The following is a 21,888-nucleotide window of genomic DNA, read 5'->3' as shown; positions in this document are numbered from 1 at the left end:
TACCAGAATTTCAATTGGTATCAGAGCAGGCATCCTGCTCTGGTTCTGGGTGAGATCTAGGGGCAATACTTTCTGGTACAATGGAGAGAGATGGAGGATCTGTTCGTAGGCCACCAATTTTGGATGGTTCTAACTATGACTATTGGAAACCTAGAATGGTAGCATTTCTGAAATCCCTTGATAACAAGGTGTGGAAAGCTGTGCTAACAGGTTGGGTGCATCCTGTCATTACTAAAGAAGGAGTAGCCACCACTGAGAAGAAGCCTGAAGAACAATGGTCCAAGGAGGAGGATGATCTTGCTCTTGGAAACTCTAAAGCCTTGAATGCAATATTCAATGGGGTAGACAAGAATATTTTCAGGCTGGTAAATAACTATGAAGTGGCCAAAGAGGCTTGGAACATTCTCAAGGTCACTCATGAAGGCACCACTAGGGTAAAGATGTCTAGACTTCAGCTGCTCACCTCCAAGTTTGAAAACTTAAGGATGAAAGAAGATGAAAACATTCATGAATTTCACATGAGTATCCTTGAGATTGCTAATGCTTCAGGAGCCCTGGGAGAGAAGATGACAGATGAAAAATTGGTGAGAAAAATACTGAGGTCACTCCCTAAGAGATTTGCAATGAAGGTGACTGCCATAGAAGAGTCTCAAGACATCTCCAACATGAGGGTAGATGAGCTAATTGGGTCCCTCCAAACCTTTGAGATGGGATTGATTGAGGGAGCTGAAAAGAAAACCAAGAGCATTGCCTTTGTATCCAACACAGAAGAGGAAAATAGTCAAGATATGGATAAAGAGTGGGCCAATGAAGTTGCAATGCTAGGGAGACAATTTAACAGATTGTTAAAGAAAATGGATGTCAGATCCAAGGCAAATGTCAAAAACATCTCATCTGACATCAGCAATGGAAGAGGAGTAAGGTAAGAAGAAAAGCCCAAAGAAGGAAAATAAGTAAAGTGCTATGAATGTGATGGGTATGGACACATTAGAACAGAATGTGGTACCTACCTCAAGAAGCAGAAGATGAGTCTTGCTGCCACCTGGTCAGATGAGAGTGACACAGAGGAGGCTGCAAATCTTGTAACTACTTTGACAGGAAGATGGGGATCTGATGAAGACTCTAGTGATGGTGAAGTTACCTTTGAGGAATTGGCCTTTACCTACAGAGAGTTGTGTCAGAAAAGTGTAGAGCTGAACAAGCAGTCTTTAAACCAGAAGAAAGACATAACTCAACATGAGAATGAGAAGGTAGAATACTTGAAAACCATCTCCAAATTGAAAACAGAAGCTGTGGCTCTAAAGGTCAAGCTAGATGAAGATCAACAAGTTGAGAGTCAGAAGATAGTTCAATTGGAGAAAGAAAAAGCAGAACATGTGGAAACCATCCTCAAGCTAAAAACTGAACTTGTGCTCTTAAACTCAAAACTAGAAGAGACAACCAAGTATGTAAGGATGCTGAACAATGGATCTGACTCCTTAGACAAGATTCTTCAAACTGGACAAATCACAGGAGTCAAATCTGGAATAGGGTACCATAAAACCAAGGCAGAAAGTAGTTACACTAGCTGCAAACCTCAAGCTAAACCTAAATGCAGCAATAGTAAGAGCAGGTCCAAGATGTCACATCATATGTCACACCATCAGAAGAAAGAACAGCAGAAAGACAAACACCAAAGATGGAGATGTCATTACTGTGGGAAATTTGGACACTCAAGGCTCTTCTGCTATAAGTTGTATGGTTACCCTACCCCCTTCCATCAACATCATCAAAAGAGCAAACACCAAAGATGGAGATGTCAATACTGTGGGAAAGTTGGACACTCTAGGTCTTCCTGTTATAAGATGTATGGTTATCCTAGCCATGTTCATCAACAGACTCACTATCAACCCAGACCCAAACATCACAGGCCTATCAACAAGAAGTAATGGGTTCCTAAGACTAATGTTACAAGTCTAATGGCTCACAAAGAAGAGTGGTATTTTGATAGTGGATGCTCTAGACACATGACTGGGAACTCAGACTTGATAACTGATCTTCACCCTCATGACTTAAGCTATGTAACCTTTGGTGATGGAGCTAAAGGTGAAATAAAGGGGATAGGCAAGCTTGAGTGTCCTGGAGCTCCTAAACTTGACAATATTCTTCTGGTCAAGGGCTTGACTTCAAATCTAATAAGCATCAGTCAGCTAGGGGATCAAGGTCTGAGTATCATCTTCACTAAAACTGAATGTCTGATTGTGAACAAAGACAGTGAAGTAATTATGAAAGGAATCAGGACCAACAACAACTGCTACATGTGGAGCTCTCAAATGGATAACCCCTCTAAGATAAGTACAAGAAGAATCTTCAAGGGAAAGGAAAAGTGTCAGATAAGGATGCCAAACCTCAAGGAAGAAAAGGTCATGATGGCCCAAACACCTGAACACATGACTGGTGGTATGAAGTCTAAAGGTAGTAAGAGCTTTGCTAAGACACAAGGGACTATGAGTGCAAAGGAAATTAAGAAGATATCAGATGAATGCAACAATGCTCAACCAAGTTGGATGAAAATTCTGATAATTACATACAGTGTCACACTCGATCTTATGACATTATATTATGACAACCTGGATGGTACACCCTTGTCCAAAGATCATATTCAGCACAGTTGGACCAAGTACATCACTTGCTTTCATCATGCATATAGAAAATATGTAGAAAACAAACTCATAGTTCTACAGCATGAAATGCAACTAACCAACAGGACTGCAAGGGATTGGTATGTTGTTCAACTGAAATATGAAAAGGGAAAATTAGGGGATTGGTTTCTTGAGAAAATATGGCAATTAATGAGGAGTGGAAAAGGCAACAAAAATATTGTCTGCCCAATGAAAAGAAAAAGCCACATTAATAATGAACCATCTCCTAGTATTGGAAATAGCACACTCTGCCTGAACACAATTCTCTCCATCTTCATCAAACTTCTCAAAGAACCTCTGCTAGGGCAAAGAAAGTTTTCTCAAAAGTTCAACAACATGTCTCAACATCCGTCAACATCTAGCTCAAAATCCTTTCATACTAGAACTTCCTCCATGGAATTTTTAGATGAAGATTTGATGGACGTAACTCCTCTGCGTATGATACCAGGTAATGTTCCAAGCTCCCCTTCCATGGCTAGAGCTAAGCAAGGTAACACTCCTGAAAAATCGCCTGATAAAGAGGACATGCACTCTACTGATCGCATCATAAGAAACCTAGTTACTAGGACACTGAATGAAGAGCATGGAGTTAAGGACATTTTTACCCCTCTGTCCAGAAGGGACCCCTCACCTGAGGAAGAAGGGTCTGAGGAAGAAGATGACATGTTGGTCAATCTTGTGAAACACAAGTGTAGCTAATAGACTGAGAAAAAGGAAGAGTATGGCTGAGATAAGGACAGGTAGGAAGGAGAAAAAGGTTGCTGGTATAGGTCCCTCCAAGACTTGGAGTAAAGTAGAGGTCAGGAAGATGAAGGAGAGTGAGAGTTCTGAATCTGATGAGGATGTCGAATATGATGTCTCAGACATTTCCCCTGTTAAAAGGAAGCCTGTAAAGAAGTCTCCAAACAAAGTGGCTGCTGTTCATCTTGACAATATCTCGTTTCACGTAGAAGGAGGTGCTGCCAAATGGAAGTTTGTGACTCAAAGAAGGGTAGCAGTAGAAAGAGAATTGGGAAAAAAAGCAAGTGAAGTAAAGGAAGTCATGGAGTTAATTAAGACAGTTGGTCTTATGAAAACTGTGACTGCTCTGCCTCAGTGCTATGAGGGGTTAGTCAAAGAATTTATTGTGAACATCCCTGAGGAGATATATGAAAGAAGCAGCAAAGAGGGCTGTAAAGTTTTTGTAAGAGGTAAGTGTGTGAGACTTTCACCTACTATCATCAACAAGTTCCTAGGGAGAGGAACTGATGAAGGGGTAGATCTAGAGACCACAGACAATGAAGTCTGTAGAATTATTATAGCTGGTCAAGTTAAGGAATGGCCCAGTAGGAAACACCTTTCAGCTAGTAAACTAACTGTCAAGTATGCCATCTTGCATAAGATTGGTTCTGCAAATTGGGTACCTACTAATCACATTTTTACCATCTCCATTGCTCTTGGGAGGATCATTCATGCCATTGGAACTAAGATAAACTATAATTTTGGAAAGTTTGTGTTTGATCAAACCATCAGACATGCCTCCACCAATGCTGTAAAGTTTCCCATTGCATTCCCATCTATCATTTGTGGGATCATCCTGAGTCAACAACTAGGAATCCTGAGTACAAATGATATTCCAAGCAGGAGAAAAACCCCTCTGTCCATTCATTATAAGTTGTTTGAGGGAAGTCATGTCAATGATGTCATGACATCTGCCAGAAGGAAGTTTACAGCTAAAGGAAGCTTGATTGACCAACTGAAAGAGACCTGCAAGGAATTGGACAATGGTATAAGGGTGGCCAAGGTCAGAAAAGAAGCTTTAAAAGTTCTTATCTGTAACCTGGAGAAGGAAGAAGAAAAGGCTGGGAAGGAATCAAATACAAGATCAAAATCCCAATCCAATGGAAGTTCTGGAAGCTCAGAAGGTTCTGAAGGTACAGGTGAAGACACAAGTGAAGGTGAAGATGATTCTTCTTCTTCTGATTAATGGTCCCTGACTGAATTGAAGACTTGGAGGGGTGCTGGAAGGTGTGGTGGAAGTTGTTGCTGTTTGGAAGGCTGTTGTCTTGTTTGGTTTTTGTTTTTGTATTTTGTGGCAGTCCTCTTCATGCCTGTTATGTAATATTTAGGGCTCTTAATGAGTTCCTTGGATTTGTTCATTATCTCATCTTTCTGTTGTGTATAATATGGGTGTGTACTTCCTGAATATTCTGTTTTAACATGCTTAATGTTATAACATCAGTTTTAACTTTCTCTGCTAGACTAATAGACATTTATTTTGTCTGATTGGTCACCTTTGGTCAATTTTGACTAAAAAGGGGGAGAAGTGCTTGATATATGGAAGTTGGATGTGGCTGAACAGAAGTACAACTATTATTGGAAGAGGTGCACAGGTGTTGATGTTATAGCAGATGTCAGTGTGACATTCTGGATGGTACAGGTGCGGGAGTTACAGTAGCTGTTTTTTTTATGTATGCACAGATTTAGGGGAAGAAGAAGTACCATTGTGCATGTGTGGATTACTAGTAGCCATAGCTAGTAATTGTTTTGCTTCTGCTGCTGATAGTTTGCCTTGTGAACAAAAAGGACAGATATATGTTTTAGCCAAAATTTGCCAAAGGGTGAGTTTGTTGATTCTAAGTATTGGCAGCAATTTTGGTAAAACAAAGAGTGTTCACAAGATGTCTTGTGTGATGTCTTAACATAAGATATCCTATGTACCTGCTGGAGTTAAAGAACATATGCAAGCAGGATTGTTTCAGAATGCCACATAAAATGACAAGGCTTCTGATATTGGTTGTACCTGCTGGAGCTTAACTGGAAGACATGTTCATGCAGGATTGTTTCAGATGACATACACAATGTCATGGTATCTGATATGGCTGTACCTGCTTTAAAAGGGAATTGGATTATGCAGGATTTTTCCAGATGTCAGACCCGATGTCATGACATCCTGTATACAGAATATTCAGTATGAATGTCTGGTGTTTTGTGATTGCACAATTAATGGCAATCATTGGTTGATTGAAGATATGGCTAGCTGGCGCATTCTATCAGGGATTTCAACCAGATTTACTTATTTTCCAGGGAGATCTATACAGCTGTTATAAAAAGATTTGATTGGAAAATATATTTAGGGTTTTCAAGATGTCCAATGTTTCTATAAAAAGGGACTCAGAAAACCTGATTGTACACACAACCAAGACTGAGCGAAATTTAGAGAGAGAGCTAGGGTTTGTGTCTGTAGGTCATTCAAGTCATCCATTGATGATTGAATTGGACTGATTTGTCTTCTTGATCAAAGCTTTGAAGCAAGATCAAGAGTGTGTCTTCTTGATTGAAACTGTGAAGTAAAATCAAGAGTTTGTAATTGAAAAGTATTTTCTTTTCACAAGGGATTGTTGTTTAAGATCACGGGTTTGTGATTGTAAGGGAAGTGAGTGGGTTCTCATATCTAAGAGTGCTTAGGTAGAAATTGCACGGGTAGAGATTAGGTGAGAAAGACTGTAACTTGGTGAAGTGTACGGATAGTCTTTGAACTAATTCTATTATAGTGAATTTCCTTCCTGGCTTGGTAGCCCCCAGACGTAGGTGAGTTGCACCGAACTGGGTAAACAATTGCTTGTGTGATTTGCTTTACCATTTTGTTTTTGTTTATCCATTGTTTATAACCAGATATCAGTGTCGTGTCATTACCTTCGACATCTTATATCTGATACCAGAATTTCAGTTTGCCTGGTCTTATTAAGACATGCCCGAACTTGATACACATATTGTAGTGCACAGACTACCCCTAAATGAAGATTGTCCTTCAGTAAAGCAAAGTTGAGAAGAACTCAACCCGACATGGTAATGAAAATCAAGGAAGAAGATCAAAAGCAACTTAACACATGCTTTTTGGCAGTAGCAAACTACCCCCAATGGACTGTAAACATTGTGTCGGTACCCAAGAAGGATGGAAAGTGTGAATATGTGTCGGTTATAGAGACTTGAATAAAGCAAGCACAAAGGACGACTTCCCACTACCTGACATTAACGTGTTAGTGGATAATACGACTCAATTCTTTGTGTTCCCTTTCATGGATGGCTTCTTTGGCTACAACCAGATCAAAATGACCCCAAACGACATGGAAAAGACTACCTTTATCACCCCGTAGGGAATCTTTTGCTACAAGGTTATGTCTTTTGGTTTAAAGAATGATGGCGGAACATATCAATGTGCAATGGTAACACTCTTTTATGATATGATCCATAAAGAGATTGAAGTCTACGTTGATGATATGATTGCAAAGTCCAAAACCAAAGAGGAACATCTAGTTAATTTGGAAAAACTTTTTGCACGGCTAAGGAAGTTCAGATTAAGGTTAAACCCCAACAAATTCACTTTTGGGGTAAGATCCGACAAATTGCTAGGACTTATCATCATCCAGCAAGGAATTGAAGTCGATCTTGAGAAAGTCAAATCCATACAAGCTATGCCAACACCAAGAACTGAAAAGGAGGTTCATGGATTCCTAGGGAGATTAAACTACATTGTTAGATTCGTATCTTGCCTCACAGCCACATGTGAGCCTATATTCAATTTGCTCCGCAAAGGTCAAGCGATCATATGGAATGATAATTGCCAAAATGAATTCGAAAAAATCAAAGAATATTTACAAGAACCACCGGTCTTTATGCCTCTCATGCCAGGCAGACCTCTTATCATGTAATTGACAACTCTAAAAGGATCAATGCGATGTAAAATGCCATCTACTACCTAAGCATAAAGTTCACCAACTAAGAACAAAGGTATTAAATGCTAGGGAAAATATGATGCGCACTTGCTTGGGCTGCTAAACGCTTAAGACATTATATGCTGACACATACAACTCTTTTGATCTCCAAGATGGACCTTGTCAAATATATCTTTGAGAAGCCTACTCTCACAAGAAGAGTTTCCCATTGGAAAATAATATGACATCCAACATGTCACACGAAAAGCTATTAAAGGAAGCGTCTTGTCTGATTATCTTGCCCATCAACCTTTGGAAGATTATCAGTCGTCACACTTTAATTTTTCCGACGAGGATATTATGTTTATTAGGTATTGTAACATTCCAGGCCCTAAGGAAGGACCTGAACCAGGATCGCGATGGACACTCGTGTTCAATGGTGCTTCCAATGCTCAAGGCAATGGAATTGGTGCAATTATCACCTCTTCAACTAGTTTTCATCAACCATTCAGTGCAAGGTTATGTTTCACTTGCACTAACAATATGACGAAGTATGAAGCGTGCATGTTCGACATTGAAGTAGCCATTGATTCGAGGATCAAGATCCTTGAAGTCTATGGAGATTCAACTTTGGTGATCATCCAGGTTAAAGGAGATTAGGAGGCTCGTGATCGCAAGTTGATCCCGTACAAAGAGCATGTCTTGAAGCTAGTCCTATATTTTGATGAGATCACATTCCACCATATTCCTCGAGAGGATAATCAATTAGCAGATGCTTTGGCTACCTTAGCCTCCATGTTTAAAGTCAAGTGGGCCAACAAAGTGCCATCTATCAACATCAACTACTTGGATGAACCAATATACTGTTTGGCAACCGAAGAAGAATCTGATGGTCATCCATGGTTCTATGATATCAAAAGGTACCTAGAGAAACAAGAATATCCAGAGAATGCATCCATCACATATAATAAGTACCTTAGAAAGCTCTCATCCAAGTTCTTTTTTAGTGGAGGTGTACTTTACAAAAGAAATTATGACTCGGTTTTGCTCAGATATGTGGATAGACACAAAGCAAACCAGATTATAACTGAAATCCATGAAGGCTCCTTTGAGACACATGCCAGTGGGCATACAATGGTAAAAAAGATCTTACAGGAAGGCTATTATTGGATGACAATGGAAACTAATTGTTATTTCCATGTGCAAACATGCCATAAATTCCAAATCCATGCAGATAAAATTCATGTGCCACCAGTTCCTTTAAACGTCCTGACATCACCTTGGCCTTTCGCCATGTGGGACATAGATTTGATTGGACGCATTGAGCCTACTACTTCAAACGGACATCATTTCATATTGGTAGACATTGAATATTTCACAAAATGGATTGAGGTTGTCTCGTATGCAAACGTCACCAAGCAAGTGGTTGCTCATTTTCTAAAGAAAGAGATCATCTGCCATTATGGGATCCCTAACAAAATCATTACTGATAATGGTTCGAATCTCAATAACAAAATGATGAAAGAATTATGCAAAAACTTCAAGATTGAGGATCACAATTAATCGTTGTACCGTCTGAAGATGAATGGCGATGTTAAGGCAGCAAATAAGAAAGAAGATCATCCCAAAAATGGTGGAAACATACAAAGATTAGCATGCGATGTTGCCACTTGCTTTACATGGCTACCGTACTTCAGTACGTACTTCCATTGGGACAACCCCATTCTCTCTTGTATATGGCATAGATGCAGCCAAACCTGTTAAAGAAGAGATTCCCTCCTTGAGGATATTGATCGACGTTAAGCTTGACGAAGCTGAATGGGTGCAAGCAAGGCTTAATCAGCTAAATCTCATTGATGAAAAGCGCTTGGCAGCCATTTTCCACAACCAGATATACCAGAAGCGTCTCAAGAGGGCATTCGACAATAAGGTTCGTCCTCGGAATCTCAAGGCAGGAGATCTGGTGTTGAGAAAGATTATGTCGATCTATACTGATCCAAGGGGAAAATGGACGCCTAACTACGAGGGCTCATACATTGTGAGGAAGGTTTTCTTTGGAGGAGCCTTAATACTCTCAACTATGGATGGTGAAGATCTTCCATCCCATGTGAATGCAGACATTGAAAAAAAATACTACGCTTAAAAAAGAAAAAGAAAAAGAAACCCGATAAGTTGAAAACTCCAAGGGGAAGCTTAGGCAAAAAGGGTATCCTGGTAGGCTGAAAACCCGAAAGGGCAGCCTAGGCAACAATTATGGATTTATAAAGCGAGAGGTTATGGTCTGCGAAGAATATTTGAACACATCATAAAATTCCAAATGAAGAATCAATCCAATCACTTTCTTCAGAAGCAGGATCCAAAGACCTTCAAAGACATATGGATTATAGCATAAATTGGAACTTAGTGGAAATCCAAATTTTTCTCATTGCCATTATATTTTTCCATTTCTTTTCGCAATCACCTCTTTTAGGAATTGCTTCCTCATGTAATTTACCCATTTACGGTTTTATCTTTTACCAATGAAATCTTTTTCATCAAATGTGGCCAATAGTTTTATTTTTTATGCTTTGTATGTGAAATGTGATTTTCTTTTAATAAATATTGCATTGAAAATTTTGGGGATAAAAATAAAAAGTTTCAAAGAAAAAAATAAGAGGTTACTCTCCTTTTAAAATGACTAAAGGATACCACGACCCAACAGCCATACCAAAGACACCGTGAAACCATAAAATCCTTGGACTTGGATAGATCAAGGAATCCTCCTCAGGATAGTCAGCAACCAGTTGGAGATGGATCAAACACAACATGAACATCAGAGGATCCAAATTATGATGTTAGGAACTCAGTATGTTCCCCCCAAGGAAAACCAAAAGCCAACCTTGTTTAACATCCCTCCAAAGCCCAATCATTATTGGCACCTCAAACAATAAATCTCTACCATAAAGCCCAACCATACTTAGCACAATCCATAGACCATGCATTTTCATATCCTCAGCAGCCCGAACATACATCGACATTTTTTATACATAACATTGCATAATAGTACACTCTTTAAAAAAGGGCATGCACGCTTAGCATAAGCCATATTAAAGTCTTTCTCAAAAGCACGAGGTTCCTCGTGAACACCCATAGCAGGATTCTCTTAGGATATTTATTCCCAAACGTTGCTAGGGAATCTCATTACCTTTTGTATTGAGAAATCATCCATCTTTCTTCTTAAACTTTTGTGAAAGAGTTCTCACTGTCTTTTGCATGAGAATTTACAGACCTTCCCATTCGTCGCTAGGGATTACTATTGCGAATTTCAGATCTTCCCAGTCGTCGCTAGGGATTTTCATCATCTTTTGCAATTTAAACCTTCACAGTCGTTGCTAGGGATTATCATTACAAATTTCAAACCTTCCCAGTCGTTGCTAGGGATTGTCATTGCAATTTCAGACCTTCCCATCCGTTGATAAGGATGGTCATTACATATTTCAGATCTTCCCAGTTGTTGCTAGGGATTTTCATCATCTTTTATAATTTAAACCTTCCTAGTCGTTGCTAGGGATTGTCATTGCAAATTTTAGATCTTCCCAGCCGTCGCTAGGGATTTTCATCTTCTTTTGCAATTTAAACCTTCCCATCCGTGCTAGGGATTATCATTGCAAATTTCAGACCTTCTCATCCATTGTTAGGGACGGTCATTGCAATTTTTAGATCTTCATTGTTGTTGTTAGGGATTTTCATCATATTTTGTAATTCAAACCTTCCAAGTCGTTGCTAGGGATTGTCATTGCAAATTTCAGACCTTCCCAGCCGTTGCTAGGGATTGTTATTGCAAATTTCATATCTTCTCATCCGTTGCTAGAGATTTTCATCATCTTTTGAAATTCAAACCTTCCTAGCCATTGATAGGGATTGCCACCGAAGTTCAAACCTTCCCAGTCGTTGCTAGGGAATCTCATTACCTTTTATATTGATAAAATCACCCATCTGCTTTCTTAACCTTTTGTTAAGGAATTCTCATCACCTTTTGCCTGAGAAATTCGAGTCTTCCTAACCGTTGCTAGGGAATCTCATTACCCCTTTTGTGGAAAAAGTTCATATCTTCTTCTTGGCCTTTTGTTAAGAAGTTCACATTACCTTTTGTATGTGAAGCCTATCCCCAACCAAGTTGTGGTTTGCATCTGCAAACACATAAATCTCTGGAATCCCGCAGGAATGTCTCAATCACCAAGACTGGTGAAACCCGTCACTTGAAGAGATACTCACATTACATGTCATTGCATATCATCACATACATCATGCATACCTGAAACATCTCTCTATGCAACTGACCCATATTTGCAACAGAATACCATATTCAATCCCCAATAGATAACTTCATATCATGGCATGTTTTCCATCCAATAAACACCCCCTACAAATATTCATCACTTCACATCACATTCATTCATTTCCAGTATGGAAAATTTCCAGATACTTTTTGTATTTAATCCTCTCTTACCATAAATGTGTGAAAGCCATTGCTATTCAAACATCTAAGTCCGAGAAGATTAAATAGGGGCAGCTGTCATACCCCAAATATTACCCTACCCTATACAACTTCCATACGGTTCATAGCCCCACTGCACATGCATGCGTTTATCATTTCATCACCATATTTTCATTAACATTCATGACCAAAAGCATATTACACAGACTCAAGGCATGGTGATTACACCTGAGGAAAAAACTAGGGTTTTCTGGATAAAGCTTCAAAGAAAAAATCCATAAGATAACAAAAATTCCAAATTTTGGTCTGTGTAACCGGTTACACCCTCTTTTAAATAGGCGTCCAAGGAAAATTTCTATATGTGTAACCGGCTACCAAATCCCGAGAGTCGGTTACATCTGCGTTACACAGACTTTCAAGACCATTTTCAGTTTGTGTAACCGGTTACCCAAATCCCGATAACCGGTTACACCTGCGTAGATAACAGCAATAAGTTTATTTTTTTACACAAAGTGATTCCTTTTTTCATCCACCTACCCACATGTTTTCCCTATAAATAGGATCTTATTTCCCCCTCATTTACACAAACTAGCAGCCCCTAGAAATTTAAACTTAAATAATCATTCTCTCTCAAATCACCACCCATAACTTTTTTCTAATTTCATTTTTTTCTTCCATTCTATACACTCATAACTTAGCCCATTTCACTAAGTTTCAACCATAACCACCTCTATTCCAAACCCCTTATTTCATATACAAACTCAACACCACAACAACTTAGTTTTCACTTCACATATTTCATAATGATTGTAGCTCAAGTTCATTAGCATTTTGGTTTTGTTTTTATGTTAAAAATGGGTGTGTATTCATGGGTTGTTTTTTGAGAGGGATTTGAATCAAGTTAATGACAAGTGGTTTTTATTTTAGTTTGCACTCTTTTTGGGATTTTTGTTCTTATTACTTTTCATTTATCATTTTCAATCACACTTTTTTATTATTATTATTATTATTATTATTATTATTATTATTATTATTATTATTATCATTTCTTGTTTATTGTTTACCTATTGTTATGATTATATTGGTTGATGAGATCTTTAACATCATTGATTAATGATCCCAAGGTTGATTGAACCTTCAATATTTCAAACATGTTGATGAATGATCAATGTATCATTCTTGAAACTTTGAGGTGTTGATAGGTTTCCCTTGGTTGATCATTTGTTGAATATTTTGATGCTAAATGAGACTTTTTATAACTTTTTCACTAACCACTAACTACTAACTTCTAACTCTTATATTATTTCATTTTACTTCTTCACCATTTAAATACTCGTAACTTACTTTTCGTAATTTATTTTTATTGTTAATTTTATTTTAAGCACTTTATGTTTATGTCCATTATCATGCATTCACCTCATATATCATTTACTTTGTGCCATTTTATTTCTTGTTGAACTTAGCGGAGTTATTAGAGCCTTCGCATTTAGACCTTGAATCATTGTATTTTACTTATTATTTGACTTGGAGTTTCTTTGGACTTGTAATATTTTATTGGAAGAATGACATGTTCTTAAGCCCATTATTCAATTGTTAGCATATGTCAATTTACACCCATAAAGTTTTTTCTCGGGCCACCTGTTGGTTCGTCAACAATCTCTAGCCTTCCTATAAGAGGGTTACTTGCAGGACCGACTACAAAGTCCTAGACTTAGTGTTTTAAGCGTATGGCGTTTTGGTAAACAATGTTTTTGAAAGGTTTAAAGAGTGTAAACGTAACTCTTGATGAGTTAGGGATATGGTAAAAATAAGACAAACAAGAGTGTATAAATAGAAAAGCAAGAAATCAAAGGTAAATTTGGGTAAAAATTAAATGACTTGTAAATGTAAGGTGGAGGCAAAGTACATTTTTTGAGGAGATTGACTCTTTTCTCGTAAATGCTTGGTACTTCAAATTTTACTCCTATTACAAATGTTCAAAATTCCACCCTAGAATCTCCCCTAACACTGGCTTAAATACTAATTGAAAGTAATTGTCTGTAGGTTACAAAAACATCTCGTGATGCCATGTGTCGGTCCACTTCCCCTGTGTTGGTAAATAACTACCCACGTTCTTTAATTGCCCACGACTGCCTTCACCACTCAAGCACTTCGACTTCGACAGAGGCTTGTAAATGTCGACCTATAGACGCGTCCACCATCCTGTCGAGGATGCTCCGACAATTTCCTTAGTCGAACTAGCTTCCTTCTCTGGCCGAAATTCGTCAGCTAACAAATTTCCCCCTGAAAAGGCTGGTTTCGACATGAGCACATCGATCGAGGAACTGGCCTTTTGATGTCCCAAATTTCGGCTAGCCGTCTTATCATTACTCATGACCTATTATGTGATAATGCCTTTTTTTGGTTGCACAATTTCCAAGACACTCCACCATCATTAGCAGCTATCCCTAGGTCGTGGGATCCCAACCAAAACCCACTAACTCTTCTTACTACTTCCCATCCAGCCATTTGTCAATTATTTAATGCTCGACTGTTCACCTTGCTAGCCTATAAATATCTCCTTCTTCTTCTTCAAACACTCTTCTGCTTCCATACTCATGTATTTTTTACGCTCATACCTTCAACAACTTCTGCGTTGTAACTTATCACCCAGAATCTCAAAACTCCAGTCATTTGTCTCATATCACCATGGCTTCCTCTTCTCATGTCAAATATATCACTACCTATGCTATTGGAAATAATCCCATTGCTTTCAAGCTTACTGGTAAAGAGGGTATGAATCGCATTCCTCAACCCACATCCTCTGATGAAGCCATTATGAAGAACTGGCAACGCCAAATATTGATACCTTTCGTGGTTGATAAGAAATTGCTAGCGTTCCACGGACCTCTTGCTGACCCGAAATCTTCCCCAAAGGCCGTTGCACCCTTTTTTCCTAGGTACAAACCTGCTAATCCTCCTGCTTTCGACAAATCTGTCGTACTCGACGTCAGATTCATGGAGGTGAAAGCCAGGGTTTTTAGGTCCATCTCTACTCCTGGCAAAAAGGCATACCTGGCGTGGCTTAATAAAGTCCAACGAAAGCATCAAGACCAATGGAGGAGTGCAGAGATCTTCGACCTGATTCAAATATCAAGGTACGCCCATCGTGTCAACCCTTGCATGTTGCTGGCATCCCTATACTTCTGGGAAGACTCGACCAACATATTCCAGTTGCCTTATGGGATGTTGACACCCACCCTTTTCGACGTGGCGCAGATCACTGGCCTTTCGCCCCTAGGGGAAGTCTTCGACCCCATCCTTTCGACGGAGAACACATTCTTTTTTAGTCGGGCCTGCCTTTTGAACTACATCGAAGACCACCACAACAAGGATTCTATCGAAGTGTCCGACAAGGAGCATATAGCCTTCCTCACTTTGTGGCTCTCATACTACATGTTATGTCCCGGTTCTTTGCAGATAGATAAGAGCTATATTGCCCTGGAGATCCAGATTCATGAGGGTCAATAGGTGTCTTTAGGAAAATTGCTACTGGCCTTCTTGTATCAGGCTCTGGGGCTAGGAACCATGAAACTGAAGTTTCTTTCCAACACTCCTAAAGCCCTAAATCTGCCGGGTCTTTTATGGCTCTTGCAACATTGGTTAAATGCTACCTTTGAGTATTAGCTACGATATACAATGTCGGAGCGTATTATGCGACTGAATGAAGATTGACCGATTGAAGGAGCCAGGTTGGCATTAACGACCTATCAGGAGACTCGTAACACACATATCTTCATGAAATATTTAAATATGTTCATTGAATCAGACAAATTTGCTCCTGGTATGGCGCTATTTACTGACCGAACCTTCGGCCCTAAATGGTTCAAAGATCCCTTTCCCGGTGGATCTCCACAGACTGCAGCCTAATTAAACGCGATATGGAGAGCTTTCCTGACTCCTACCTTGTTGTCTTACAGGATTGAACCAGGGTCAAAGGGGTTCGGTTTCATGAGCTATCAGCTGAACCTTGTAGTTCGTCAGTTTGGCCTAAGCCAAATGGTTTTGAAGCCTATGGTATCTCATGACATCGACATTGTCTGGTCCGGTCGATCGTTAACAACTGATGATCACAATGTTTGCCTCCGTTTTTGTAAATCTACTAACCGTTACGAACTCCCAGTCTTTAGACTTCAACCATCTTTCCTAGAAACCAATTATTTTGACGAATGGTGGAATTCCTACCACAGTCATGCTTTCCCAAGTGACCAGTTTCTTCAAAACATGGTCGACGCACTTTTCACTCTCACCGGTGATATACCGCCTCCGCCTCCATCCGTTAACGCTCCCGACCCAAAAATCCAAAATCCTTAAGTCGACGAAGCCCCCAAAAAGGTACATGTTACTGATTTGGTTTCTTTTTTTCATGGCGTTGTTCCACACTAACGGTTTTTTCTATTAGGGTCGAAAAAAGGTCGCCCCTTCTGCTGAGCCGACTCTGGCGAAGCCCTCGAAGAAGCAACGAGCGCCTTCAACCGCCCCCCTGCAGGTATTTCCTATTCACTTCATGAACAAGTTTTTACCTTGGGACTTTTATCACCTCTTCACACATTTTATTATATCCAGGTACCTGAGGAAGTGCTTGTGGTGGACGATGAGGATTCTGACGGAAGTTTGCATTCGCACATTTTTTCTACATCAAAAGCACATCCCAAAACTCATTCTACCCCCACGCGGCGGAAGAAAACTCAAGCCCAGAAGACTCCAGCGAAGGTGGCTCCAAGGGTCTCCTCGACAGTCCAGGACGATATCGAGGAAGTTCTCACTCCTCATGATTCAGAGAGGACTCCCACTGCTTCTCCACCTCCTGTGAATCTCCAGGTATTCATCCACACTCATCCCCATTATCTATGGGTTTCTCTTTATCATTCGAGCTAACACTTCTATCTTCCATGGACCGGTGTGCTCTCCGATTGAGGTCGAAACCGTGGTCAGAGATACGATCGAACATCCTTCAGCCGACATTGTCTTAAGCCCTCAGCTGCAAGCCGAGTTTGAAAGTGGCTCCCCAGCGGCTCCTCAAAGTCCTGCATCTCAACCAACTCTCAATCCGCTGAATGTGGTTGACGAAAACGCGTCGACCAACATTTTAACCTCGAGCAAAATCAGGATTATCAAGCAAAGGAACCCTGTTGAGGCCCTAAGAAAGTTATAACAAATTCGTCGTTTATCGACTGACACACCACTCCCCTCTTCGGTCGTCATTACTCCCTCAGAGCTTCATGTCGAGGTTGTTTTCATTCTTTAGCAACTGAAGGCATCACTCTTCGATGGCGAATTTCTATGCGCTCTTGAAAGAGAAGGGGAGGTTGCTCGTGATATTTTTAAATTCCTTGACTCTCTTGCCCTCCATGATCTTCCTGTCTCAATGGTCAAGTACTTCGTCGAGTTTGAGGCTTTCTTTACTCAATTCGTCAAGAACCTTAACCTTCAACAAAATGTTGACCTTCAGATTAAAATGAAGCTTAATGAGGCAAAGATCGAATGGGACTCCAGTGAGGCCTGTGAACGGGAACTCGACGAATTCGAACACAAGAAGGAGGAGCATCTTCGTCAGCTGGAAGCCTTTAATCAACAGATCTCCGACTACCAAGCCCAGATCGCTGAACTTAATAAAAAGATTGATGAGGTAGAAGCGCAGAAAGCTTCTTTGGATACGGTTGAGGGAGTTCCTGCGCAAGAGGCAATCGACAATGAGGTCCTGAGAGGAATATCTCATGGGGAAAGAGCCCTCAAGATCGAGGCTGACATAAAATACTTATGCGGAAAGAATGTCACTCTAGACAATAGGATCAGTCATGAGATAACCTCGTTTAAGGATTTTAAGTCTAGATTCCCCATTTGAATTCTTCCTTTATTTTCTCGTGTAAGGTCTGTCGACCATGTTTTGTAATGCCCTTTTGGTCCACTTTAAAGAATCAATGAATCTTGTTATGTTCGGATCTGGATCTCTTGTAGCATAGGTTTATATTTCTTCAAATATTTCCCATTACTCTCAAGACCCTTTGATCCCCACCAAGTTCTTTGATCTCATATGCATTGTTAGCGAATGTTCGGGTTACTTGAAATGGTCCTTCCCACTTCAGAGACCATTTACCTAGAGTCCGATCTTGTTGTAGCGGGGTATTCGTTACCTTTAGATTTATTGACTAAATCAAAAGTAAATCATACAATTTGAGTCGCCACCGCACTTCTATTTATCCAAAGGAAAGGTTAGAAAGCGAACAAAAATCGAGAAGTTTTATCAAATCAAAAACTAATAAAAATGCCAGAGATCTGGGTAAGGGGGTTGGTTATGCAATGGGAAGGTTTTAAGCACCCAAAACATCCTTAGTACTCTAAGGGAGCCCTTTTTACAAATGTTGTATGGTAGGTTGGTATTTGTGAAAAAACATTTATGCAAACATGATTGGGGAGATGAGAAGAGAATATACAAGTTATTTACAATTTTGTGTTTGAATGGATAAACCCATTGCCTACGTACCATCTTAAAAAGGTAGGATCGAAACCTCGTAGTTCGGGGTACAAATATTAAAATAAGTTGGTGAATTGATTGGTCAAAAGCCTTAAGGTCTTTTGTTATCAAAGGGAGAAAACTGAACCTAAAACCACAAATCCACCATGTGAGGAGAGCTTCAACATGCTAGTGAGGGGTTAACCCTATAATAAGAATGGAAGACTTATAATCCACCACTAAGGATACATGTGAGTATTATATCAACCTCTATGATAACTCAAACCTAATAGCTAATGTTTATGAAAAGCTTTAACACAAATGGTCATTTGAACCACAAAAAGGTTTGAGTGAGTTGGATTTACAAATGAAAAGTATTCATAAAATAAGGTCAAAGTTGACTTAAGATTTAATTCAAAAATAAGTGTTATGAAAAGAGTTTGAAAAACCAAAGGCATAGTGCCTAGGTTTCTAATTTTGAAAGCAATGTTAATGTTTTCACAAAAGTTTGGCTTGGGTTAAAGTGGAGAGAAGAAGAGAAAGGCTAGGTCCTAAACATGCAAAGATGAGGGAAGAGAAATAAAACCACTTGGAGTTCCCTTCTTGAGATCATAAAGATGATCCAAGTTGCTCCTTTCCTTTGGACTTAGCAAGCAATAAGCAAATAACTCAAGCAATCAAGCAAATATTCAATCAAGCTCCTAGGAATCTTCCAATTGGCTTTTGTATCTCTTATCTTGGATGCTCATGACAATGGTCCTTCTAAGTAGCTCAAGTTTGGGATCCCTACCACAAGAACATACAAATCAAAAGGTTCCACAATGCAATAAAAAGAATGGACAAGAGTGAGTTTAGAATTAGGGGTCCTTTCAATTCATCTTCAAGATTAAGCATTCTAAAGGCATGAGGCCTAGTGCTCTTCAACATATTTAGCATTCTAAAGGCATGAGGCCTAGTTGGTCTTGAAACTCCATTTAGCATAGGTAAGGTCCTAAATCTAAGTCCTTTCTCCATTTGCATTGGGTTCACACAAACAAAAACAAAACAAGCACAGGCAATGGTATATACACAATAATATGCTCAAGTGAGCAAAAGGTAAATTGCATAAGCATAAACATGAGCTCAAGTGAGCAAAGGGCAAAGACAAATGAATTAGTGAACAAGAATTTAAATTGAATTAAAGTAAATTGCAAGAATTAAATGCTTGAATTAAAAGTTAGTAATTAGTAGTTAGTGTTAGTGTGCCATAAGGCAATTTAGTGCTATGTTAAGCAATCGTAAGTGGACTAATGTAGTAGTCACACCTATCTGAGGCCGGTCAAGAAAACTATAGGCAACAAACACAAGTTAGAGACCATGACTAGTAAGCCAAGCTCCTACAACTTGCCATGCCAAAAGAAAAGAAGAATGACCTTGTATGGATTTAGGTTTTTTGCCTGACCAAGAAGCAACCTATCTTTAATGCAAAGCAACTCACTTGATCTTTGATCAAGATGAATTTGATTTGGATCAAAGAAGGTTAAGCCTCTCATATGTCAAGGCTTACCACCAATCATTAACTCATTGGTAAAAAAGAAAAGAAAAGAAGAAGATGGAAATGGAATGTACATAATTGAGATTCAAAAGACATAACCCAAAATACATTGATCAATCATGAATGGAATCAACGATAATGAATGGTAAACAGAAGTGAGATGAAGCTTAGAAGTCAAAAAACAATAAAAATATTTTTGTTTTTTTTTGGAATTAAAATAATACTTGAATTAAAATGAACAAATAAAGGTCAAACTTCAAATCCAATTCAAATCAACTTGGAAAAGTCCAATTGGATCATCATAAGTCTAACATGGTCAAATAAGGTTTGACAAAAAAATTCAACATTTTTTAAAAACAGAAACTAATTTTAAACAATTAAAAATGAAGAAAAATAACATAATTGAACTAAAATCTCAAATAAATATCAAATCAATTAAGAAATTGATGAGAATATTTTTCATAGATTCATCATCATCCAAAGATGTTAAGAAAATATTTTTGGCATTTTTTGAATATTGAAAAATATTTTAAATGAATTAAAAAAAATCAGAAATGAAATAATTCACAAAAAATATTAAATGGAATCACAAAAATAATTAAAAATCATTTTTAGAACTAGAATTTATGAGATTTTTTTTGCAATTGGTCCCATATTTTTGTGATTCCAAATAAAGAATTTATGAATTTTTAAAATAAAATGGAATAAAAGAAAATTAAAACAGAAATTAAAAATAACAAAAATCCACAGCGCTTGGATCTTGGTTCATTAATTGACGTGGCGCATCAAAAAGCCAGGAGGCGCGCGCGCATGGAACACTTGAGTCAACAGCGAAGCACAAAGAATTTAAAATAGTCAATCAAACCAAGAGCCAGGATTAGATCTGAAGCAATGGATCCAAGGGCCAGGAACTCATCCACCTGGGGACGGTGGTGGAAACCACCGTCTTCTCCGGTGAACCTCACTGTCCGGCCAGAGTTGCAGGTTTCTCAACCTCTATCAAAACTTACGATCCATACATCATTCAAAAGCTGGGGTGATGTACATCACCCTTGTACCCTTAATTTCTACTCAAGATCCCTATAGAGAAAGAAGTCTGAGATAGAAAAATGAGGTGTTCAAACTGAACTTGCTCAATTCACAAAATTAAAAGCACAAATCAATTGCCTCTCACATGAGGACTTCAGAGGTACCAACCAAACCAAGCAATGATCTGTATTAAGAGAGATTCGAACTTTAGCGGTGTATTCGTCACTTTATGATTTATTGACTAAACCAAAAGCAAAGCATACAAAGATAGAGTCGCCACCGCACTTCTATTTATCCAAAGGAATGGCTAGAAAGTGAACAAAAGCCTAAGAAGTTTTACACATAGAAAACTAATCAAAGGTCAGAGATCTGGGTAAGGGGGTAATTATGCAAAGGGAAGGTGTTAGGCACCCAATGCATCCTAGGTACTCCTAGGGGACCTCTTTTCACAACTTGTTGTATCATTATTTGTTTATGAAATATTTTTGTGCAAATATTGATTGTAGAGATGAGAGAAGAATATACAATTTTTATTATTTTTGTGTTTGGATGGAAAGATCCATTGCCTACGTACCTTTACAGGATCAAAACCTCGTAGTTCGGCTAAAAGATTTCCAAAAAGTAAGTGGATTGATTTTAAACAAAATTCCTAAGGTCTTTCATTATCCACGGGAGAAAACTCAACCTATACAACCACAAGTCCACCATGTGAGAACAACTTCAACTTGCTAGTGAGGGACCATGCCCTATAATAAGCAAGGAAGTCTTACAATTCAATCACTAAGGACAAAAGGTGAGATTCACATCAACCACTAAGATAATTGAGATCTATGGCTAATGTATGAAAACTTATCAAGAATGGACAAAGCCACAAAACAATTGAATGAGTGGAATTAGTCAATTAGAATTATTCACAAAAAGAAGTCAAAGTTGACATTAGATTCAATTCAGGAGAATTATTATGAAAATGAAGTTTGAAA

Source organism: Lathyrus oleraceus, chromosome 3, assembly GCF_024323335.1.
Source record: "Lathyrus oleraceus cultivar Zhongwan6 chromosome 3, CAAS_Psat_ZW6_1.0, whole genome shotgun sequence".
NCBI classification, from domain to species: Eukaryota; Viridiplantae; Streptophyta; class Magnoliopsida; order Fabales; family Fabaceae; genus Lathyrus; species Lathyrus oleraceus.
The sequence above is the reverse complement of the archived record's forward strand: the minus strand, read 5'-3'. Positions refer to the sequence as shown.